This window comes from Fukomys damarensis, unplaced genomic scaffold (assembly GCF_012274545.1).
Source record: "Fukomys damarensis isolate Sample0158 unplaced genomic scaffold, DMR_v1.0_HiC HiC_scaffold_30, whole genome shotgun sequence".
Taxonomy (NCBI): Eukaryota; Metazoa; Chordata; class Mammalia; order Rodentia; family Bathyergidae; genus Fukomys; species Fukomys damarensis.
This window is the reverse complement of record NW_022900942.1, coordinates 45,996,294-46,022,548: the sequence shown is the minus strand read 5'-3', so window position 1 is coordinate 46,022,548 and position 26,255 is coordinate 45,996,294. Positions and strand designations below refer to the sequence as shown.

The 26,255-nt window shown below is 38.3% G+C and overlaps 1 long non-coding RNA gene across 1 annotated transcript; it reads right to left on the bottom strand.

Annotated features, from left to right (window-relative positions):
- LOC104871920 lies at window positions 1-26,045 on the bottom strand. The gene is made up of 5 exons (XR_783000.2): window positions 25,945-26,045; window positions 25,663-25,775; window positions 5,162-5,310; window positions 3,322-3,479; window positions 1-72 (listed from the first exon to the last, which is right to left on the bottom strand). It is a non-coding gene; the product is annotated as an uncharacterized LOC104871920 (long non-coding RNA).
- Between the last annotated feature and the right edge of the window lie 210 nt (window positions 26,046-26,255).

Here is a 26,255-nt window from a genome sequence, read left to right as displayed (position 1 = left end):
AGAGTTTCCTGCCAGGAGGAGTGAAGATGCTGCCAGTTCGACAGTGCTGCTGTATGGGACCCTGGGACATTACTGGCAGGAGAATACATTTTGATTTGTAAAAACCCTGACCAATCAACTGAAATCTCCAAATGACTGAATTTAGACTAATTTCGAATTTCTAAAATACTCGGGATTCACAAGCGAAAAATAATTGCCAGCATTCTCAACAAGAAAAGCTCCCTTGCCTGGATCACTTCAGATTTTAAGAACACAGAGAACATGCCCTAATTTGTAACCAGGGGTCCCCAGTATCCAACCTATGCTGACACACCAAGTAAGGAGGCAACTCCGAGTACTCTTGAACTTAGCTTAGGTCTGATGATCATATCTTTGTCCCTAGGCAAGGGTGAAAAGGACTTGGGAGGGCTCAGGTTGTCTGAGTTCCATCCTTTTCTATATACTTTTGGAGTAGCCATCATTAGGGCAGTGGTGGATAAACCTGTGGCATTTGTGCTGAAGGGGGGGTGTTTTGTATTGCTGAAAGCTCTAAAAGGTTCATCATTGTTGATGTGGGCTATGTGCAAGTGAGACTTAGCTTTCCAGCTCTGCCTTTCCTGGATCAGGGCCTGAGGGGGTTTCTAAATGAAATAAGAACTTCTCCTTGAGGCTGAGCAATAGAGTGTATTTCATTTTATGTTGGCAACACCGCCTCTGGTGGTGAGCTCCAGTGAGTAGAACTGGGGTCCACAGGGATGCTTGTGAGATTAGGTAGCAGGTGGAAAGTGAGGGAAATAGGTGATGGGAGTGTTTTCTTATCTGTGTTCTAAGGCCCAGTTCACATCTGATGCTACTCTGAACCCAACCCAAGAGTTCGAATTTACACTTACCTTTCTTCTCTGACCTATATCGTAGCTCTAAAAATAGTTTGTCAGAAAAGGTTCTTGGGGCAATAGTCGTTGCTACGGTTTGAATGTGTCCCATTCAAAACTCAGGGGATGCCAATGCTATAGTATTATAAGACAGGGCTTTTCTGCTTAAGATCACAAATAGGATTAGGTGCCATTATGAAAGGATTTAATAGCAGGAGTTCATTCCTTTTTGCCCTTCTGACATCCATCACATGAAGATCTAGCAATTTTTCTTCTCTCTAGAGGACGCAGCAATCAAGAAAGCATGTTGTGGGTAGAGTACAGAACCTTCTCAGGCACCAAACCTATCAGTGCCTTGCTTTTATCTTTCCAGGTTTCAAAACCAAGAGAAAATTAGTTTTTGTTCCTTATAAATTACCCAGTCTTGGGTATTTGATTATAAATACACCAAACAGACTATGACAGGAATTTTAATCAACTTGAGTTTGTGTATTAAAATACAGCTTCCTGCTGAGCTCAGATCCTGGAGGTGGATCTGTAGCATCTGCATTTAGCTGTGTTTCCCCAGGATATTTCTAAACACCCAGGTTTTGGAATGATGATCAAGAGTTTTTTGGTTGTTTTTCTTTGGATTTTTTTCACTGGCATATAAATATAATAAATATCTATATTAAATACATTAATATGTTTAATGTATATTAATAAGTTAAATATATTAACATATTAAATTACTATTTTCATAATTTTAAGTACACAATTTAGCAGCATTAAGCATGTTCCCATTGTTCTGCAACCATCACCACTATTACCCTTCTCGAGAACTTTTTTAGCTTCTCCAAGTGAAACTTGTTATGTGTTAAAGCTCTACACTGCCCTCATTTTCCCATTCCCTGGAAAATGCCATTCTTTTTTCTGGCTTTTTGGATTTGGCCAGGTGGGTACATCATATAGATAGAAACATATTATATTTGTTTTTGTAACAGACAGATTTGACAATATAATGTCTCCAAAGTTCATCTGTGTTACAGCATGTGTCAGAATCTAACTTTTGAGACTGAAAAATATGCCATTCTAGGTATATAACATGTTTTGTTTATCTACCTGTCAAAGGATGCTTAGATTATTTATACCTTTTGGCTCTTATAAATAATGCTGCTATGAATATAGGTATACAGACAGCTTTTGAGTCTGTGCCTTCAGCTCTCTTGGGTATATACAAAAGTGGCATTGCTGGATTATATAATACTATGTTTAATTTTTTGATGAAGCTTGTATGGTCCTTGACCCATTTTATATTTCTACCAGCTATACACAAGGGTTCCAATTTTCACATTCTCATGAACACCTGTTTTGTAAGAATAGCTATCTTGGGCCAGGGATACAGCGCAGTGGCACCATATCTGCCCGGCAAGCACAAGGTCCTTGTGTACCACAAAAAAAGAATAGCTATCTCAACAATGTAAAGCTGTGTCTTATTGAGGATTTGAATTGCATTTACCTAGTGATTTATGATGTTGAGCATCTTTGATGTGCTCACTGGAATGACCTTGCTTTTCTCACAAATCTCCTCATTCTCTTGGGATTTCCACAATGACATGGATGATAAGAACTTCCTTGTAATTCACAAGAACCTCACTGCAGCCATAGCTAAATTTATACTAATGAGGTAGCTCCTGGAAGGGTCCTTAGATGGCTTCAGGATAAGACTGGATGCCAGTGGAATGGATCGTGTCATTAAAGGGTTGGAAATGTCAGCCTTGAGGGGAGGGGAATGGGAGATTAAGTTCAATCACTAATGGCCAGAGCTCTAGTCTATCAGACTGGTGTCATGACTTTCAAAAAGAATTTTAAAAACCATAAAATGATGAGTTTCTAAGTTGGTAAACATACCGTGGTATGTGAGGATGAGGTGCTGGAAGCTCCACACCCTGTCTCTCAAACCCTACCCTCTGTTTCTATTCCACTTTGCTGTTTCTGAGTTGTATGCTTTTTAATAAACCAGTTCTGGTGGGTAAAATGTCTTTTGGGAGATGCTTGGAAAATCATAATTATGACACGAAACTGACACTTTTATGCCGTTCAGGTGGGAATACAAAAGGTGGCAACCACTGTATATATCAGTATGGAGGTTTCTGAGAAACTTAAACAATCTAGTACAATCCAGAAATGTACAACCAGTGGCTCAGAAGAACAGGCAGAAACTTGTGACTTGCAACTGGTATCTGAAGTAGAGTAATCTTGTGGGACTGGGCCCTTCACTTTTAGGACCTGCACCAACTCCAAGAAATTAGTGTCAGAATTGAATCGAATTGTAGGACACACAGTTGGTGTTCTGAGAATTGGAGAAATGTGTGTGTGTGTGTGTGTGTGTGTGTGTGTGTGTGTGTAAACTCATGTATTTGGCCAGAATTCTTGTGAATATAAGTAGTTTACACCTTCTTGATCATAAATGAATAATAATGATACCTACCTGGAAGGATGATTTTAATGAATGAGACAATAATGTGACATTCAGAGAAGAGCATTCGTCTTAGGAAGTGAATGTCATAGGAAGAAAGGAAGGGGACAGCTCTGCTGTTCTCTGTTCTTTGATAATAACCAGAAGAGATATTCTCTGGAACAGAGGACCTGCAACATGAGACTGATATGAGCCAGAAGCATTGGCTTTCAGCTCGGTTTACCCACTAAAGACACATGGGGATTTTACACTCGGTTGAAGAATTTCCCATCCAACTTCTTATCACAGGAAATGCATCATCTAGGGCTCTAGGATTGACCTCTAGTCATCACCTTTTGAGCCTGAGACCTCATGGTCTCTGCTGCCATAGGAGTAAATCTCATTGTCGAACCTTAGGAGGTGGAGAGGCTGCTTCAGTTTCCTAAGACCACACCCTAAAACATAGCCTATAATAATATAAGTAAAAACAGTGCTGACTGTACTCTAAATCTCCTTGGCTTTAATGTGTGTTAGTAATAAGTAGGTAAGTAATTGACTCAAACATAGGATTTTTCATTTGATACAATATTCCTTTAACTATCAATTCTACACTGCAATGCTGGCTCACATGATTGGGATAATACCATAATTATGTTCTTTCATCTTCTAGTATAACAAAGAACCAGATGGCACGATTCCAATAAAAAAAATATTAAGTTCAGGTTCTTTTGTCTATTGTTGCATTCAGAAAGGATTTTCTTTGACATAAGGCCATTATTGGATTTTAATTAAGTGACAGCTGATTGTGAGAGCCAAGATTTTTGGCATTTTATGCCTTAGTCTTACAGAGCTTAAAAATTCCATAATGCTTTTTGGTAAACACTATGTTCATAGCCAACCAATGGAGAGTCTTTTTCAGATTTTTTAAAATGTTTACCAGTATTAACCAATCAAGAACATGTTCTGAATCATCTTCTTTTGTAGATTTATTTATCTCCTTTCTGTGTTCGCTTCCTTTAAAAAAAAAAAAAAAGTCTGTGCACATGGATTTGGATCAAAAATATTCTGAAGATGGAAGCTGTGCCAGGAACAATTCTTGGCAAAGTTGGCAAGTAGTTCCTGTTGGCTTTCATCAGACACAACCTAACTCCAACTCTTATACAATCCCTCATTCCTTGTTACTCAATCCCTCCAGACCCCGAACCAGTGGTTTACCTGGTAAAAAAAAAAAAAGTCTGTGCACATGGATTTGGATCAAAAATATTCTGAAGATGGAAGCTGTGCCAGGAACAATTCTTGGCAAAGTTGGCAAGTAGTTCCTGTTGGCTTTCATCAGACACAACCTAACTCCAACTCTTATACAATCCCTCATTCCTTGTTACTCAATCCCTCCAGACCCCGAACCAGTGGTTTACCTGGTAAATTAGTTATTATAGAAAAATTTCAACTTACAGTATTTTCTGTTTTCCACATAGTAAACAACCACCCCAGGGCTGATTGTAGGCCTCCCACTTGAAGTCTCCATGAACTGAGAAAGGGTAGGAAGCTCACCTCTTGCAAATGGATCCAGTAAGAAATGGCTGCAGCACACTATTGGTTCAGCGTTATCCATTTCTCCTGCCATTTTGTCAAAACTTATTATTGAAACAAGGTCGTATATCAGACATTTTACTTCTTGGTATGAATTCCTGCCCCTTGTTTCCCCCTTTCTAGTATGGAAGAAAAGCAGGTGTTGTACTGTCAATGAGCAGGTAGAGAAAATATTCCATGAAAGATGGGAAGACTGACTTCTAAAAGCATTTGTCCATTTTGTGGGGAGAAAAAAGCTGTAAGAAGTTATGTGGGTAGGTTTTTCTTTTCCTAAGCCTCTCACCTGTGTGACTTTGAGTAAGGCATGTTTCTTCAGTGGTTCTTGGATTTATTGTGAAGGAAAGAACTAGTGGGCCTCTAGAGGCTCTCTCAGGTTTGATATGTTACCCCTCCAGGTGGCGTCTTGACTACTTGTCCAGGAACAGAGATGAACTGTGAAAAGAGAATATTAACCAGATTATTTCATCATTTTTCTAACTCATGGAATAATTTGTTTATGAAATAAAGTGAAGAAGTGGACAAGAGAATGAATGTGCTTCTTTCTTTCTTAATGAAAGAGACTCTACAAACTTTTTAATAGTTTTAGTCTCTCACCAATATGTGTTAATGCTCGGAGCATCTATTCCTTATAATCAAGTATTACATATTTTTCATACAATTGCTACCTTATTAATAGATGTCTAGTTAAGCTGGTATAGGCTGTTTCTGTTGCAGTTTAATTACCAACACAGTTAATTAGGCAATATACTCCATTACTATTTTTATTCAATTCACTTTATTAAGCAGGTTTGAGAAAGAATCGGTGGACACAGAACCTGGAGCAAGATAATGGAGGAAGAACCACGAAGCACGATGACCTTTATAAAGCACCTACTGTGTGCTGGCACTTTATAAAAATCATCTCTAATTTCTCACAGTGACTCAGCTGAGGGTTTCAAACATGGACAATAGCGACTAGGGCATCTATGACCAAAAGGCTGGGGACTCTTGCATCTTTGCAACCACAGTTAATCGGTGTCACGGGATCTGCAGGGAGAAGAGCCGAGCACTCTGTCTTGAACAAGACTTCTCACTTTAGCTCCTTGGCTAGAGAGCATTCTAAGAACTCATAAGAGTCCATCCCAGTGGCAAACCTGCCAAAGAATAGTGTGAAGAACCACTGGGAAAGCTGAAGTGCACAAACAGGTCTCATGCAGCTGGGAAAGACAAGTGAAATTTCATCATTAACATGCTTGTCTTTAGCTTAAGATTCTACAGGAAATCAAATGAACCTTCTCTTAGGAAGCTTTGGATTTCGGTTGTTGTCAATTACCTGTGTTTCAGAAAGAAAGGAAGACCTTAGGGAATAGATATTGATAGAGGAGGAGAAGGAGGACAGTCAGAGATTGGATAGGGACAGGAAAGAGGAGAAGGAAAAGAAATGCATCTCCAGATTTTTTTTCTTCATTGAGTTTATTGATACATTCTAGGTATACAGTACAGTTACATTCATTACTGGGATCCTGTACCTTTACATGAGATGTCTTTGTTCTCATTTTTTCCCCTTGTCCCTGCTTTCCCTTCACCCCTCTTCCCCTCCCTCTTTACAAATACTTCATTTCCATTTTTCATTTTCTCATATTTTTTTTCTTTTCCCTTATTACCTTTCCCTACCCTTCCCACTTTCCCTACACCTTTAGCCCATTTCTTCCTATTTCATATTGTCAATTATATCATTAGGAACTTATGTACTATTATAGTTTATTCACACCAGAGAAACTATTTGGTATTTACACATGTGTGACTTATTTATTTCACTTAACTTAGGAGTAAGTACATATCCTCAATATGTATCCATTTTGGATCTCCAGATTTAAGACTTGTGCTAAGTTCTAAGTCCTTGGGACTTGTAGATATTTGACAGATTGGCTCTGAGAAAAGAAATATGAAGACTGGAAAATTTGTGGCAAGAGGTTTTTGAAAGACTATTTGAGAGGTAAGGGGTTTTGAATATGACCATCAAGTATTTGAGTATTTAATTGCTGATTGTGAAAGGACTATGTACTTATACTTGGTTACTCATTATGAAATGTGGCTATAAATGACTTCTTATGTTATCTGTAAGGAGTAAATGACTCAAAGTGTATGAGTGTGAAGTGTCTACATGTTCTGTGTTATCCAGGTTGCTGTCACTGTAGTAAAATGCATGACAGTTAAGTTATAAAGAGAAAAGATTTATTTTGGATCACTGTTTTGGAGGTTTCAGCCTGATACCCATTGATCCTGTTTTCCTAGGCTTGTGGTAAGGCAGCCCATCATAGCAGGAGTTCATGACATAACTGCTCATCTCCTTATCATGAAGCAAAAGACAGAGGAGAGGGTCAGGATCCCATAGATCCTCTTGGGAATATGCACCAATGACCGAGGGACTTCCTATAAAGTCCCACCACTCAACATTCCACCTTTTCACAGTGGCACCACACTGGGGACAACACCTCTGACACAACTTGCCAGCCATGGTGTCTTATTCGTCTAGCATAGTATCTGATGCACAGCAGACACTTAAATACTTGGTTGAATAAACATACTACTTTTTCCTGAAGGGTCAGTTATGTAAAGATGATTTATTAGCCACTGAAAAGAGAAAAGATGTATATATGTAAACATCTAACTTGATGCCAAACTGACACGGCAAAGCATGCAAAGGGATTAGGTGGGGCCAGTGTCCACCCTGCATCAGGTACACTCTGAGCCCTGGGGACTTATCAGTAAAGCAACTAGAGAACAGTTCTTGATTTCCTGGCATTTACCTCCAAGGAAGAGAGATCATAATACACCATGAATATGTTGAGAGGAAATAATATGATGGCTTGTTTTAGGTGTCAGTTTGACTTCAATAAATGATACTCAGACAGCTGGGCCTTCCCAAAAGAGATTGACATTTGAATCAGTGAACTGATTAGATAAGATCCACAATGATCCAATGAGAGTAGGCATGATTTAATCAAGTGAGGGCCTGGATAGAACAAAAAGATAGGGAAAATAAATCTACCCTCTTCTGGAGCTGGGATACATTTTTTTCTCCTAGCCTTAGATACGATGCCTTAGGCTCTTTCATCTTTAAATTCTAGTACTTGCACCAGTGGCTTCCAAGTTTCTCAGGCCTTCAGCTTTGAAGTATTAGTAGTTCCATTGGCTATTGTGGTTCTGAAGCCTTCAGAATAGAACTGAGCTATGCTATCGAGCACTTTAGTTGTCTGGCTTATGGACAACATATCATGAGTCATCTCAACCCCCTAATCACAAGACCCAAATCCTATAATAAGAAAAAGCCTAACTCTGTATCTCCTCATTTTATTGGTTCTGTTTCCCAGAAGAACCCTAATTAATACAGGAAGGAAAAGATATAAGGAGGAGGAGGAGGAGGAGGAGGAGGAGGAGGAGGAAGAATATGGGAATAGGAGTTACAATTTTAGGGAGGGTATCCAGGACAGATATCTGGAGAAAGATCAATTCTGACAGAGAAAAGAGCAAGTGTAAAGATTCAGAGAGAGCATTCTTGGTGCACTGAGGAAACACGGAAGAAGCCAGGACATATAAAGTGGAATAAGTAAATTGAAGAGTAATAGAAGATGGGGCTGATGGAACTAATGGTATACCAGATCACACAGGACCTCATACATTATTATAAAGACTTTGGATTTTACCTTGAGTACAGGAGGAAACTTTTGGTCTTTGAGCAGATGAATGATATAATCTAATTTTAACTTAACAGTATCATTTGATTTTCAGGATTAAGAATAGAGTGGAGGGTGAAAAGAACAGAATTAGGTAGACAGTTGTAGCCATGAAGTTTGTGAGAAAAGTGTGGATAGAGTTTGAAGATAAAAACAATGGTATTCTCTGATTATGTGGGTGTAAATGAAAGAGAAGAAATGAAGGTGATTGCAAGATTTCTGATTTGAACAGTGAAAAGGTAGAGTTTTTATTTCCCTGAGATGAAACAAAAGTAAGAACAACACAGTTTAAAGGGACTGGAGAAGTATTAGTAGTTGTGTTGTACTTTTAATTTTGAAATACTGTTTTAGTATTAAAGTGAAGATGTCAAGCAGGTAGTTGGGTGCGTGAGACTGGAATTCAGTAAAGACCTTTAGATTCATATATAAATTGGAAATTGTGTCATGGGAATTGGTAAGGCCCAAGACAATGATTATACACAAATGAGGAAGAAGCTGAAGGCATAAAATGTAATACACATTAGGGCTGAGGAGGAACTAGGAAAAGAGACTGAGAAAGAGAAGCAACTGGATAGAAGGAAATCTTTAAAAAAATCCATTAGAAGAAGGTACTTCAAGGAGGTGAGAGTGACCACGTTTGTGGAGTACTGTTGCTGGATAAACTAAGAAAATTAACTGTTCACTCATTGTATTTAACAAAGTAGATTTCACTGGCATCCGGAAGAACATTTTTATAAGAACAGTATGAATGCCATTTTAGTGTGTACTTAAAATATGAGCTTGAAGAATGAAGGACAGAAAGTTATCAAAAATATTATTTTTAAAATGAGCAGAGAGGCCGGGGATTTAGCTCAGTGGTTCGGTGGCCTGCCTTGCAAGCACAAGGACCTGAGTTCAATCCCCGGTACCAAAAAAAAAAAAAAAAAAAAAAAAAAAAAGAGCAGAGAAATAAGGTAAGTAGATGTAAGGTCAAAAGCATTTTTTAAGATGGGAGAATTAATAGTATGTCTGTGTCCTAATGAAAATGACCTAACAAACATAAAAAGTCAGTTTTAGAAGAAAGAAAGGAAAAATGATGGAAAGCTGTGGAGAAAAATAGATGGGTCCAGTGGACAAACACAAATATAAAATATATGACAGCAAACCTAGGAGAACAGACAAATGGTAACAAAAAATATAACTTCATTTTTATTTCAATGAAATAATAGAATGGAGTTAGAAACTAATAAAATGTGAATGATAAATCTTCAGAGTAACCACTAAAATATACATACACAACACAAAGAGGCATAGGTAAACCATCAGTAAAAGAAATAAAATGAAATCCTAAAATATACTTAACTCCAAAGAAAAGATCAAAGGAATAATTGAAGTGGCACAAATAGAAAAAAAGCATAAAGATAATAGAAGTAAACCCAGATATAATGATTATGTTAAATGTGAATGGTCTAATCTTTTAGTAAAAATCTGAAGATTGTCAAACTGGATAATTAAAAAGATCTAATTATATGTTTATAACAATCACATTTTACTCACAAAATCAGTCATAAATTGAAAGGAAAAGGATGGAAGATTATACATATACCATAAAATATTAATAAAAAAGCTAGTGTGGCCATCATACTAGCATTAAAGTGGAAGACACACACTTATTTGAGGCTTTATTCACAAATAGCCTTCCAGATGAAGAGTATTATGTCACCAATACAGAGAGACATTTCATAATTTTAAAAAATCAGCTCATCAGGGAGACAACCTTAATATTTATAAACATCCAACAACAAATATATGAGGCAAAAATGGACAGAACTAAATTCAAAAGTAGACAAATTCAGAATTATTATAAACAACAAAACAAATAAATAAGAAAACACTAATAAAATAATTTGGATAGCATTGATGAATACTTGGCCTAATTTACATTTTATAGATCCTTAAACCCAATAGTAATAGATTTTATATTCTTTCCAATCACATAAGAATCAGATATCAAGAATGATCATATGTTACATAAATAAATTTCAAAGACATGAAATTATGCAACATGTTCCCTGAAGGTCACATATTAAATCATAAATCATTATTATAAAGATATCAAGATATACAAATATCCAGAAATTAAACAACACATTTGTAAATAATCTGTAGATCAAAAAATAAATCTAAAAAATTTAAAAAATGTTTAAAACTTAATGATAATGGAAATTCAATATGTCAAAACTTGTGAGATACGGATAAAACAGCATTAACAAAAATGTACACATTTAAATGCTTATATTAGAAACAAATAATTATATAAAAAGCAGTTAGCTTCTTACATACAGAAACTAGAAAAAAAAGCAAATTACTGAGTCAATAGGAGAAAGAAAATAAATATCAGTGAATACTTACGAAGTTAAAAATGAACAAAGGCCAGATAAAATGAACAAGATGATTCCCTAAAAGGATTAGTAAACTTTATAAATCAGTAGTAAGAATTTCAAGAAAAATAGAAAATACAAATCACCATTATTTGAAGTACAGTAGAAATATTATAGGTCCTACAGATATTAAAATATGAAAGTCATATTTTGAACTATATTATTCCAAATATTTTGCAATTTAAATTTGTTGAAAACCATAATTTTATATATATATGATAAAAAATATATATATGGCATTCCAATGTCAAGAAAAAGAGAAAGTAAGACTCAGGTCTGGGAGAAAATATTTGTAAAAGACAGGGGAAAGGAAAGAAAGGAATGGAATTAATATGAGAAAATGAAAAATAGTGGAAACAAAATCTTTGTAGATAGAGAGGGAGGGGAAAAAATAAGAACCAAGATTGATTATGTAAAGGTACAAATTTCCAACAATGAATGTCATTATATTGTATACATTAAATGTACCAATAAATTAATTTAAAAAGGCATATCTGAAAGAAGATTGTTATATAAAATCTACAAAGAATTCTTAAATCTCAGCAAAAACACTAAAAGCTTGATTAAAACATAAGCCAAAGTTCTTGACAAATATTAATGAAGATATGCAGATAACAAATTAGCATATGAGAAAATGCTGCCGAGAAGGTAAGCCACGAGGCAAATTAGTACAATAATGAGATGCCACTGCACTCTTTTTAGAATGACCAAGATCTAGAACACTGACAACAACATCCAAGGCTGGTGAGCATTTGGAGTAACAAATTCTCATTCACTCCTACTGGGAATGCTAAATAATACTACTTTGGATGATACTTTCTTACCACATTAAGCATGCACAGTTAGTAGGACAACTATAGTTAACAATAGGGTATTGTATGTTTCAAATATGCAGAAGAGAGGCTTTTGGATGTTTTCTCTATAGGGAAAGGGTAAATGTATGAGGATTCATGAGATGACGGATAAGTTAACTACTCTGATCAAGCAATATACAATATATACATGTGCTGAAACATCAAATCATACCACATATCTATCTGTCTAGTCACTTAAAAAACAAAATAAATATGCTTTTATCTTATGATCCAGTAATTGTGCCCCTTGGCATTTAGTCAATGTAAATACAATACAAAAATCTGCACATGGACATTTACAGCAACTTTATTCATTATTGCTTGGAAGGAAGCAAGGTTTCCTTTAGTGGGTGAATGGATACTGTCACATCAGACAGTGGAATATTATTTAGCACTACAATGAAGTGAGTTATCAAACCATGAGGAAATCTAAATGCATAGTACTGAGAGAAAGAAGCCCATCTGAAAAGGCTACACACAATGTATTATTCTGACTACATGACGTTCTGTAAATGGTAAATAGAGACAGTAGAAAGATCTGCAGTTGCCAGGATTTAAGGAGAAGGCAGGGATAAATTCATGGAACACAGAGGACTTTAAAAGCAATGAAAGTATTCTGTATGGTGATATAATGGTGGATATGTGCCATTATACATCTATCCAAACCCATATAACTTAAAGCACCAAGAATGAACACTATGGACTTTGCACGATAACGGTGCTTCAGTGTGGGTTCATCTGTTGTAACAAATGTGCTACTCTAGTGGAGGATGTTGATAATGAGGGAGGCTATGAATGTGCAGGGGCAAGGAATATGAAAAATCTTTCTTTCAAAATTTCTGTGCACTAAAAACTATTTTAAAAATAAAGTCTATTTTTAAAATAAAAGATAAACATGAGTAAAATTCTGGGCTTAGTGAATTTTCTAGTGATCTGTATCACACTTTGAATCTATTTTACACTTTTCAGAAAATAGCAGAGAAAAAATTCTACCTGACTTTATTTTGTGATGCCAGGGTAACTCTGCTTAAAAAGTGAATGTTATTATGAAAAATAAAAAATTACAGACTGATTGTCCTTTATTTTTGACGGTAGTGAGGATCAAACCCAGGGACTCTCTATCTCTGAGAGCCATCCAAGCCCTATTTTATTCTGATACAAAGTCTCACTAAATTGCCCTTGCTGGCTTCTAATTTGTGGTCTCCTGCCTTGATCTCCTCAATAACTAAAGAACAATATTCTTAATGAGTATAGGCATAAAAAGTTGTTGATGAAATATTAGGAAATGAAATTCCTTAAACAGAACATATAAAATAGAAATCATAAAAAAACTTACCTTTTCTCATTTTGGCTCATAAATCTGTTTCATGGAAGAGACCCATGTACAGATATCAAAGACAAGCCACTAACAGAAAGGAGATGTTTGCAGTACTTTTAATCAACAAGGTTATAGTAAACAGAATATATAAAATTCTACAAACCAAGAGGAAACCTGAATGCATCAATGGAAAAAACAAGCTAAGAAAATGAGGTAAGAAATGAGTTAATAGTTAATTTAAAAAAATTAAAAGGAAGATCAGATTGCCAGGATACATGAATAGAAGTACACATGTAACTATGAGCAATAAAAGCATTTTGAAATAAACTTCTTTTTACATGTAAAAAGTTTAATAATCTCAAATCTTGATAAATATTTGGAGAGATGATAGGGAATAAATAGGTAACAAAGATTTGGAAAGCAATTTAGCAATGTGTATTAAAATTGAGAGTGATAAAACTTACAACTCTAATACTTCATGCATACTATAGGAAGACTCAGACCCAGGTGAAGAAGTAGATATCTATAGGGATATTGTCTTTAATATGGCTTGGTACAGCAAAGCAGAAGCGATATCTGTGACTACTGGTAGATAGTAGTAAACAAATTCCATATTGTGAGTTGTATGTTCACTGAATGCACCTCTACAGCCAATACAACCAAAGGAGTAGGTGGCTTGCATAGCCATAGACTACTTGCAAACTTTAATATTGTGTAAAGGGTGTGGTACATAGATATGGAAAGCATGTGAACAGTACATATGTTTTATGGTGATGCACGGTAGCAAAAGGAAAGTCCCAGACTATATGTCTGGAGATACATTCAGGCAAATGGGATTGGAAAGAAAAATTAAAGAAATTTGAGCTGAATCTGCAACCATTTATTTTCTCAGAAAAAGAATTAGTTGAGGCACATATGTCAAAATATTAATATCTATTAGATCTGGATGGTGAAGAATATGAATGAAATTTTTGTCTCAAATTATATTACAATTTGGATAAAGATGTGGTAATTGAATAAATTATAGAGATTTTAAAAAGGAAAAACAATGAAGAGCAGTGAGAAGCATTTAATATGTAGACAGTTCTTGTTAGTGCCTTTACACAAATGAATGGGCTTGCTGTCCTGTGTGGTGCTGGGCAGGTACTGAATGATCCTTTGTCCCCAATTTCAGAGAGCAAGCTGGTTTTTAGACAATCTAGAACTTTAAATTCAATCAAATTCAAAGTGCTTATGGGTCTTTGAGCAGACATACTGGTGGGTGTTGTGGATGTGAATGTGCTTGTGGCTGGAGATGTGGTTTTCCAGGGCACTGTGAGGGCAATGACTGGTACGGGCTGGCCTGTGTGAGGGAGGGGTCTGTCAGAATGAATGAGGCCATCCGGAAAGGCTCTGCTCTGGTTCTTTACTCTCCTCATAGTGGTCAGAGCCGCCTTGCATGGTTATTGTGAAAGAAAGCCTTTCCCAGGCCCTGTGACATCACCAAGTTTAGTATTTCCAGGTGCCAGGTGAGTAAACCTCTAGGTTATTCTCCTTCAGGAGTGTGTATCACAAGGTGAGGGTCTAAAAACAGATGAGCAAGAGACTGGAAGCTCTGAAATCCTGAATCCATCAGGACTCTTTCAATGCAAGAAACAGAAAAGTAAGTTGAACTAGCACCAGTCAACAGTAACACACACACACACACACACACACACACACACACACATATACACAGTTTAGCTCACATCCCAAAGCCTAGAACAGATCCATCTTCAGGAATGTCTGCACATGGGTTCAGAGCCCATTAGGGCTCCTCATCCTTTCTCTGATATTTGGGTGATGGCCCAAACAGCCTTCTTCTAAGGGAAGACCTACAGCTGGAGGCAGTTCCCAATTTATTTCCTTCCAGCCTCACTATCAGAAAAAGAAAAGAAAGGTGCAAATGGTCTAAAATGGTACCACCTGCATTGGACATGCAGTCCGCACAATCTTTTTTCCCTTATCAAGTCTGGAAAAATTCCAGAAAATAACTTGGATCATCCTGGCTTAAAGTGCATGTCACATATGAGCTGAGACCCTGAGATGATTTACATAATAGAATAATTCTACTAATAGAGTATCTCTCATAAGCTTATCAGGATGATCCTTGCAAAGCATTTAGCACTTTGCTGGGCTCAGAGTAAAAGATATTTTCAACTCAACATCAAACAAGACCGGCTGACTGGCTGAGTCTGATTCAAAATGCCCCATGCAGTGGGGGACTAAGACCTGTTCCTGAGGGCAGAGTCACAAGTTGGCCGCCAGCATTTACTCAGGGTTTTCTCCTCTTTAGCTGTTTATGCTCCCTTGACTCAAGACCATTCAGGGCTCCACCACCACCAAAACCACTCTTCCTCTGGTAGCTGTACACTTAGCATTTCTGGCAGAGGGTGTTGCTGATGTACCTCTTTCTCGACCTCTACCTCTATCACTTTCAGAGCATTATTTGGTGTATTCAACTCCTTACTTGCTCTTTTCAAGCAATAGTGCCAAATAACCTCTGGATTCTACACTGTTAGGGAATCCCTGGCCCATTTGTCTTCCCACCTAACTCTTAGGTCCAGTTTTGAGCTTGGTTGTTGAATGTTCTGTCAACCAGACACCTCTCGGAAATCACAGCAAGGGCCAAGTGGACATCACTGTCTTCAAGGTACCTGGGTAGATAAGAATTTATTCACTTAATCAGACAAGTTCAGGCTTTTATAAGCATTTTTATTAAGATTCCAGAAAGATGAAGAAAATGAACATATAGGACTTGTTTTCACCTCATCTCCATATTGTCTTATTTAATTTTACAAGGAGTCTGTGATGAAAATAGATAATTTTAAAAAATAATTTGTGTGTGTTTGGAGAAATGAAGGTTCAGGTAGGACAGCATGCCCAAGATGGCTCATGCTGTAGAGAAGAAAGGGAAAAGGAAAATAATGAGGAAGTATGGTGGTGGCAGCATGATGACCTTGAATTTGATTACATTTTCAATGTATTGTTTTCTGTGTGCTACGTGCTTAGCCTTCTGCTGGATCATACGAAATAGAACTTTTCATAGTTTAGGGAACTGAAACTCTATTGTGAAGACAGCTCACAAAATAAAACAGATGGGGGTAATTTCAGTAAGAGATCAGGTACTACCTAAACTGGGACACCAAGCAATGATCTAGTGGGCTGGGTGACTTCTAAGTAAGGTCTGGGGAGAGGAGGCTGGCCCACTGCCCCAAGGTAACTCATTTGATATCCAAACTCTGAGGGTAGTATCAAATACACAGGTAGTCATCTACTGGGTTGAACCACTTGGTTTTGCCGACGAAATCCTTTCCTGCCTCCCTTTTCTGTGTCTCTGGATGCAGTCGCCAGCTTTCCAAAGCAAGGCAAGAAGCCAGTGTAGGATAATGAATCCCAGGGCTGGAGAGAGGGAGATGGTACTGATACACCAGTTTTCATTGAATTTCAAACTTCTGTTTTGAAAAATAAAAGTAAAATAAAAATTTTAAAAATAAAAAAGCAACTTCTATGGACCAAAAACTATTATTTTGCTGAGGAAGCTGTTCTTCAGACTGAAAATGCTGACATACCATAGGAAAAAAAAAAAAGTCAAAATCATGCCTAGCAGCAAGTTTGGAAAATATATGCATTTGTGTCTGCCAAAGCAGAAATTTTTTTTCATTTCCTTCCCCCAACTTTTTTTTTTTGGTACCGGGGATCAAACTTGGGTCCTTGTGCTTATAAGGCAGGCTGTAGAACCACTGAGCTAAATTCCCAGTCCTCCCCCAACTTCTTATCTCCAGGTTAACCACAATGCATTATGGTCTGCGGGAGAGAGTTGGAACTAATTTCAAATCCACTTAATAAAAGGTGTATTAGGTACAGGATCCCAATGATGAATGTAACTGTATTGTATACCTAGATTGTACCAATAAACTCAATAAAAAGAGAAAAAAAAAGGTGTATTAAGAAAAAAATGATAGATCATTTTTGGTTGTTGACATGGCTTTCTGAACCTCTTAGTGAAACCATGTCATCATAGGTAGAATAAGGTCATCATGGTGGTCACCTGACAGAAGCTATGTACATTGATAATTAGCTGTCAGCTCGGGCAACTGACTTGTCTTTTCTTTTCTCTGTCTCAGTCTCCCTGCCTATAAAGTGACTATAAGTGGATTTCAAATGAAGTTCTGCAGAGCCTTCTTAGAGGTCCCCTGAAAGACAGGGAGACCAAGCTGCTGGGAGTGAAGCACATGAGATTCTAGTCTTCCCCTTAACTATTCATTGCTTCAAGGCAGAGCAGTTATGCTTTTGTCAGTTTGTTAAAATTATACATTCTGGTAAAATTTCATTTAATGAAAGTTTTTTTTTTTCCCCAGTATGTCTCACCCATTGTAACACTCGTGGCTTTAGGTTTTCAGGCTGTATGTCTCTACCATGTTGGCTCAGCAACTGCTTTGAAGGGGATAGTATTCTGTCCTCAGCAGAATTCTTCATTAAAGGTCAGTTTGGTGGTGGGGAACTACCTGATTGGGGTTCGGAAAAGGGAGGGAGCCTCAGGGTTCTGAGCAACCTTGGAAAGACCATGGAAGTGGGGGCAATGTCACAGTCAGAAGTGCTGTGAGAACACAAGTTGTGTTTCTTCTGTGGTGAGTTTAATCACAAGTGTAGCCTGGGAAGCACTGTGCAGGGGATTTTAGGAAGTCCTCACTACCCTCAGATGTAAATCACACTGTTCATCTATGTATTATGAATGATATTCCACCAGTGGGAGCTGGGACTGTAGGTTTAGGCTTTACTCCTGCTGGAAGGATTAATAGCTCTGTAGAAAGTTCACAGACAGACAGACAGACAGACAGACACACAACTCACACATGAACGCTTGCGCTTTCACTTACTGGATAACTGAGAACAGGGCCCTTTGGGGTGCTTGAGCCAAGAGAATTATCAGGGAGTTTGGGAGAGAACTGAAAGAAACATGCAAGAATTTTCCTGGTGTCTGCTTTACTGCCAAACTGTAGCTATCAGAGAATCACAGACTCTCCAAGAGAGGTATAGACTCTAGCCACTGAAAATGTTTGTCTTTACTATCCTGACACACAATGACCATGATTTCGCATACATTCCTGATAGAAGGTGTCAAAAGACAGAATTTCAATAAATTTAGTTTAAATATGTGGCTTTTATTAGAACTTTATGAATCAGGGCAACATCTCATTATACAAAACGGAATAGGGATCCTATTGTTATTGTTATGTTATTGGACTTTTGTTGACTCTTTTTACTTTTTCACCTTCTCCTTTTAGTTTCTTGCCTTGCCTATTCAATTTGCTCTGTTGGGCCTCATAGCAACCAGTCTTTCTATGTCTTTAATCATTAAAGGAAAATTTAAATTTTTTGAACAAACTCCCACATTCATGCTGTGTTAATATTTTAATGAACTTTTCCTCATATTGTGTTAATTCCATTTAAAAATTTTATTCTGTATCTTGACACCTGTTCAAGCCTTTCATTTATCTTTTCCAAAAAGCAACTTCATTATTTTTGTCTTGACCAAACTTTCTGTGAAACTGACAGGAAAAAAAAAAAAAAAAAACAGAAGAAATAAGGAAGAAAAGGTCATTTCACAGTGACAGTGATGTCCTCATAGGATGAAAACAAACTTCCTTATCATGCCTATTCAAGTAAATGCCCCTTCTGATTATTTGCTGAAAGAGCCTGTTCTTTTGTATAGCCTTTAAAAATTTTAGCCATTTTAAAGTTTAGTTTAATGATGTGGCACTTAGCACTAATGACTCCTTTTTGCTTCTGTAGGGTCTGTTTGTGCCAAGGGCAGGCACTCGCTCCGAATCAAGGGTTTCTCATAATTTTTATTGGAAAGGAGAATTCACATTCTCACCCTCAAGACTAGTGTGTGGGTGGGTGGGGCATCCTACTTTAAGTAGTAAGTTTTTCCTTCTGATTACTTCAAACTTTGAGCATCTCACTAGTTTCCATCTGTTATTCTGAGAACTATGTGAGAGGAATCTTTCGCTCCACAAAACACTCTCCCAAAGGGTTGAAAGGAAAATACCTATCCTGTTCCCCTCTGCTGTAATCTCTCATCACCAGGTAGCTTTTCTACTCTAGTGGAACATTTCAGTTTCATTCTGTTTTTCTCTCATTATGAGGCTTCTGAATCTCTCAGCTCTGCATTCTCACATCGGGATGCATTCATTTTGGTTTGCTAAGATCCCTTCTAAAATCCTCAGCCTAGAACAGAATATAACGTCACCGAGTGCTCACATATGGTCTGCTCCACTTCTAGTGCTATCCTCAGACTGTTTGAGTCTGCAGTACCTGCAGCGGTTGGGTTGTGCTTAGCGCATGCCTCAGTCTTAATGTGAGTGGCTCTTGATTTACTTTTCTCCAACCATGTTTCCAAGGAGTTGGTTTTAAAACTAAATGGAGTTCGCTATGTTTTCCCCACTAATCTCAATAGTGTTGACCTTTAGCCAGTGCCTTCAGTTTAGTGCCTTCACTCATCCTGCTGTGACCCTCTGGAATTATTTAGGCAGACACCAGAGGAGATTATTTTGGGTGAATTCACTCTAGTTACTGTACCCTGAGCCCCAGTACTCCAAGGCTTGGGTAGGGTAGGCTCTCTGAATAACTGCTGAAGGGGTGAACAGGTGAGTGAATAAAGACTAGGTTGGGGAGACCGGTTATGGGCACTTCAGCACTCTGTGAAGGCAGAGGTATTCAGCCATGAATCTCCTTCCCACATCCCTGGACTATATGGTACCCCTTATTTCTCTTTACTTTCATATCATGAGCTATTTTGTTAAATCACTTAGAAAATCTAAGATACATATTTTTCTAAGAAGAAAATGAGACGATTTTACATTAAATTTGGGAGGGGGATTAATCTCTATAATCACTTTCTGATATAAAGGCTTCTGATTGCTTTCTTTGCCCTGGAGCAGAATTTTAGCCTAAGCCCAAAGACTTGAAATAATTTAAAGGAACCACATATTAAAATTCTAATTAAATACACATGTATACACAGGTACATGGACTGATGGAATGAAAGGGAAGATGTGTCAAGTATTAAATACTGTTCAACACTGAACTGTAGCTTGTGGACAATTGTTATTTTCATCAGCTCTTCTCTTTTCTCCCAATTATTTTACTAGGTGTATGAATTACTTGTGTTATTGTCAGACATGGGGATTTAAAAAAAATATGAATGCATGCTTTACTACCACTTTTATTTATACTGGTCTGTAATGGCCTCTTAATCTTATTAGTTTATCTGTCGAACTACTTTGCTTATTGTCAGAAGAAACAGAAAAGACTGTCTTTCTCAATACTGTCTTTTAAGATATTATTTTCAAAAATTCATAGGCTCATACCTCCCTTAGGTCTTCAAAGATCATTTTTGTGGAAAAATTTGTCTATATATGCATATGCATGAAATATATAAATATATATGTGTGGACTTACTGTATCGGTTAGGGTTTACTGAAGGAATAGAATCAACAGAATATATATGAATATATACAAGGGGTGATCAAAAATACAGTGAACATTTACATTTAAAAAATCATTACAGTAAAAGACACATTGCCATTAATCACCCTTCAAATATTCCTTCTATTCCTCAACAAACTTATCCTATTATTCTCTCCACTCTCTGAAAGAATTCTGGAAGTCCTCTACAAGGTGTTATAAAAATAAGGTCAGGCTGCTTCTGAGTGGCATCCAACAGAAAAGCACTGTGGTGTGTCCTCACCACCTTAGTCTGCAGATCTGGTACCATGTAACTTCTGGCTTTTCTGAAAAGTCAAAATGACTATGAAAGGTAAACCTTTGGACTCGGTTCAGGACACAGAAGCAACCACAGTGGAACAACTAAAGCTACTTACAAAGAAAGACAGACTTTCAGTACTATTTTGAAAAGTGGCAAGAATGACTGGTGAAGCGGGGGGGTATTTTGAGTAGGATTATTATGCTTTAGACCAAGAATGACTCCCCAAACTCTCATATGATCAAAGGAGGGGCTTTTGGAATGTGATTGGACCATGGAGACACTATAGTTGGATGTGCTCGTAGCAGGTCGGGCCCAGTGGGAAGAAGTGAGTTCCTGAGGGTAAGATATGGAAGGGTAGATCTCCCTCCTCTGCTGTTCCTTCTTTTCCTCTGCTTCCTGGTCACCATGATGTAAGCACCTTTCCCCTGCTCAGGCCCTTTCACTATGCTCTTTCTATGTTGAGCCAGCTGACTATGGGCTGAAAACTTAAAACTATGAGCCAAAATAAACCTCTCCTCCTTTAAGATTTGGGTGTGGGTCTTCCTGTCTCCACAACAAGAAAATTAACTTAGATGAGAATTTTAATGGCAATGTGTTTTTAACTGTAATATTAAAATATATACATTCACCATAGTTTTAGATCACAAAACATAATTTTTTCCCAAGAAACATTAAACTCCAAGGCTAACATAAACAAGCTGTGAAAATGTGAAAAATGTTGTGTCTATTGTTAACATCTGGTGAGATGGCAGTCCAGCTTCAGTTATTTTGGTATTCTTATACGAAGCAACTGAGTCAGAGAAACTATTTCAGTTGGTCATACACTGCACACGCGAGAGCAGATTTCAAGATTCACTGAACCCAGTCCTACTACTTCTCCTTTACATTCTGTGCTCTCCTGCCAGATGTCATCGCCTGTCTTTCCTCCGAAGGCGTCAGTAAGGTTACACAGCTGAGCCTGGCAGGCGACTGCCCCAGGCCAAACAAACAAACAGAAGAGAAATCTTTCAGGCTGGACACCAGGGAAAAGTGATCTTGATGCTGTCTGTGGCATGAGCCGAGGCAATTGATGACTTGGCATTCTGTCCCCGAGTCATCAATCATACAGAATCAATCTCTGCTCCCTCAGGAGGTAGCCCCCGGATCACATAATTCTCTCTCCCTGCCACCAACCTGAACAGTCTGATCCCAGTGGTGGGAACTGTTTTGTTCTGCATTCAGCATTGATTTACTTGGCCTTCAGTAGTATTTTCTACATTCCCCAGAAATGTCACTTAATTTATCCTCTCTGAGGTGGCTAAGTTGCCTGGGTCTCACTGCATCAAGTGGATCAGGCAAGCAAAGCAATGTGTCTGGCTTCTCACATCAAAGGCATGGGCCTCAGGGCCCCTAGACTTGGAAACAGGCCTCTGCTGAGCTCTGCTTCCCACACTCTGCAAAGAGACTGAGGCGGGTTGTGGTGGTGGTGGTGGTGGTGTTGGTGCGGGGGGGGGGGCAGTGAGCAGAGGCCAGGGGCTGGGGTTTTCAAGCCTTCTTTGTTTCCATGGATTTTACTACTTCTGAGCTGTGCAATATTGAATATGGTACCTAAATACTTTGTGCATCAGTGTCTTCTTGAGTTGAATAGAGGTAGTAAAAGATCTGTTTTGTGGTTATAGGATTAAATTATCTGAGGGCATAAGTGCTTAGCACAATGGTACATGGGCATCGTGCTCATGGGCATAATGCCATTGTCAAGACACGCTTAGGCTCTGTAAGGATGACACTGCAGATAATAAATTTGGTGACTATGAAAAAACGTCTTCTAATTTATCTCAGAACCCAATATCAGGACAGCATCCATCTACTTCCACAGCTCAAAATATGAGCCCTTCCCTGCCCTGCAATAGGGAGGTTCCCCTATAAAATTTGGCTTACCAGTGTGAGGCATGCAAAGGAGGGAATAGAAATACAGCTTTGTGAACTACAAGTTTTCCTAAGGCCAGCCTAGAAAACTCTCAAATTGAGAGTCCTCATTCCTTCTATGAAAAGGACCTTCTCTTTATCTCTCCTGGTAAAAGGGGTCTTTCTGGTAGGTCATAAAGACTTGCTCGGACCAAAGAGGGAAAGAGAAGGACAATGGGCCCGGGAGTGTTCTAGGTTGCAAATCCCTGGGAGGCCGCCTTGTCCTAGGAGGGCAGGAGGGTCCTGACCAAGGCTGGCAGGGGAATGCAGGGGACTTCCTTCCGGGCTAAATTTCACCATGTCTCCATATCTGTCTGTCCCTCGCTCCTAGCAACTGGAATGTCTTTGCCAAGAGATTCTGAGGGCTGCTTTATTTGTTAGGAGACAAGGAGGCACTAATAAATTCCTCTGTGTGAGGTATTTAATTACATAATAATGTGTACACTAATCAGGGTAAATGTGTTTGTGAAAACACCTTGATATGGGAACAGTTAATCACCCAAGGCATTGCTTCTTAACACACCTTGGAAGTTAACTTAATTAAATTAATTAGAACAATGAAAAAATTGAACTGTTTATTGGTCCACAATGGCCTGAAAAAATGCTCCCCTCAAACACAGGAACATCTCCCACACTGCAAATGATTTTCCCCAAACTCTCAGCCCTTATGGTTATGGCTACACCCCAGGAGCTTACAGCCTGCAAAGCCTCCCCCTGTGCCTTACCCTGGAGTCATTTCCTGTTGGAGACATAAGGCAGTCAGTCTGCGTCTGAATGCATGCGCACACACACTCATTCCTACCCGCCCACGGACTGCTTTTATGCACTTTACCAGAATCTCAGAGAAGTCTAGGAGGCTTTTACCCAGGAGTCCATAGGTGTAGAGTATGCAGTCACCAGCTGAGAGGGGCTGCCTGTGCATCCTAATGGGAGGAAGTGTTTTTGGAAGGGTTACTATAACTACCTTCTTTGCCAACATCATCATTAATATGTTCTATTAATAATGGTGATATTAATAATCTAACTTTCCATGGTGCTTTTAAACAAAGAACTGCTTCTTAACACCTCTGACCTCTCTGGGATTTCTAAAAAGTGACACGAAAGACCAAGTACCTCCCTCTAGGGGTAGACTCTGACATCTAATCTCAACAGGAAAAATCCTACAAGCCATTCTGACAGGTGAACAGACTGTGAATAGTGTGCACATGAAATCAGACATTGAAGAGCGAGCTTACCTATTTACAGAGACTTTGTTTCCATTTTTTTCCTTTTCTCTTATGTTTTCCTTTTTCCTTCTTAGCTTTCCCATACCCCTCCCACTTCCCCTACACTTTTATTTTTTCCTATTACACAATACCCATTATACATTTTGATTCTCATTTACTTTTAGTTTATCACACCGGAAACTATTTGGTATTTACACATGTGTGTCCTGTTTATTTTACTTAAGAGTATGGCCTCAATGTGCATCCCCTTAGCTATAAATGTCTCTAGTTCTCATTCTTTATGGCTGAGTAGTACTCCATTTTATTAAAAAAAACACCTCCTCTTTATCCAGTCTCCAGTTGGAGGGGATGAAGGGAGGACGGGGGAATGGAGAAAAAATGAGAAACAAGATATAGCGTGTAAAGCTACAAGATCCCAATGGTGAATGTAACTGTATTTTATATCTAAACTGTACCAATAAAGAAGAAAGGGGAAAAATAGAGTGAGCTTATACAGCATGGATGTGAGGGACATTGGAAGAGCCTTCTCTGGGTAGAGGAGTGCTCAGATGAGGGTAATGGAAGGAAGCCTTAGAGATTATTCCACAAATCCAGCAACAGGAGGTTGCAACTATGTGTTGAGTTGTGTACACTAGGTCAGCCCTTCCCTTAAAGAGCATTAGATCAGCAGTCTCTGTCCTTGAACTTTCATGAAAGAACTATCTGGACATAATTAGCAAAATCACTTCCCTGATGACAGTGCCTAATTGTGTCTATAGCTTGAAATTTCTGCCACGAAGATAGGAGACTTGATGATATATAGCTCAGAGTTATCTTTTTCATGCCCATTTTCTTTTCCTACTGCAAATATTAGAATAAGAACATGAAAGAAAAGGCTCTCAAGGGCTCATCATGAACCATTTTTCCTGAAATTCCTATCTTTCTCCCAGGTCAGAACATGGACCAGGGCTGTGAGCATAGGAAAAGCTTCCTTGGACAGTGTGCCAAACTACAGGGCCCATGGATTTGCTTTCTCTGCGATTTTCTACCACTCATTATAAACTTGTTAATGGAGCATTTTATAAATGTATTTAATTGCACAAGATGGAGGTTTAGGATCCTGAGCTAACCTATAGGAGCAAGTCTCCAACTAGCCCCATAACCAAACAACCTAGCATTGCTTGGAGCTGTTTCTAAGGTCAGGTTTATCTTGCCTGTGGAAACAGAAATAGAAAAGCAATTTTCTTATTTTTTCTTGAGCATTTCTTTGGTCAATGTGTAGGAAACAAGGATGGGTAGGGGGATAGGTGAAAAAATGACACCAACAAAGAGTGTCAAAATTTATCATAGTGGGCAAGAGCAGGAGATGTTTCCAGATTAAGGCCTGAAGGAACAAAGTGTCTGTTGGATCCAGAGCTACTTGTTACTGTCATTATGGAAGAGGAGTCAAGCCATTCAGCTGGCAAAAGGGAGCTGAGGGAACCAGGCCTTGACTACTCTTTCCTCTTGATCCCAATCTTTTGCAGGGGTCTCACCAAGCCAGAGGATGGAAAGCCTTGGTGATCCAGTCCATGGTCATCAGCTTGGACAACTCAAGAGTACAGATTGGAGAGGGGGGTACAGTTGAAGGAGGTCCAACTGAGGCCACCTAAGGTAAAAAATAAATGCTCATAACAAGGAAATGAAAACATGTCCTTCATTTTACCTGGATGATTTTTCTTACTTTGACATTGCAAAGTGTCTGTTCTCTATTATTTCAAATCTCTTATATTGGAACAGAGACTCATGTTTAAGCTACCGACAAACCATGACCTCACTTCTTACAACTTCATCCTTTGTGTTGGGTGTCTGTTAGAAGAGGCTTGCAGATAGAGATTTTCTGTGAATCCAGTTAGCAGACTGGAAAGGGATCCCTGCCAAGCCTACAAAAGATACAGAGAAAGCAAAGAAACTCAGTTTTTGTAGGAGAGTACCTGGAGTAGCCAGGTGCTATGGTGACTAGCCCTAGGTTTTCTATACATTGCTGGCTTTTCAAGGTCAGATTTGCCAAGGGTAATCAGACCACCTACTAGACAGTTCAAACATACCTTCTATCACTTGTTAATAAACCAATCAATCAAAGTAACCT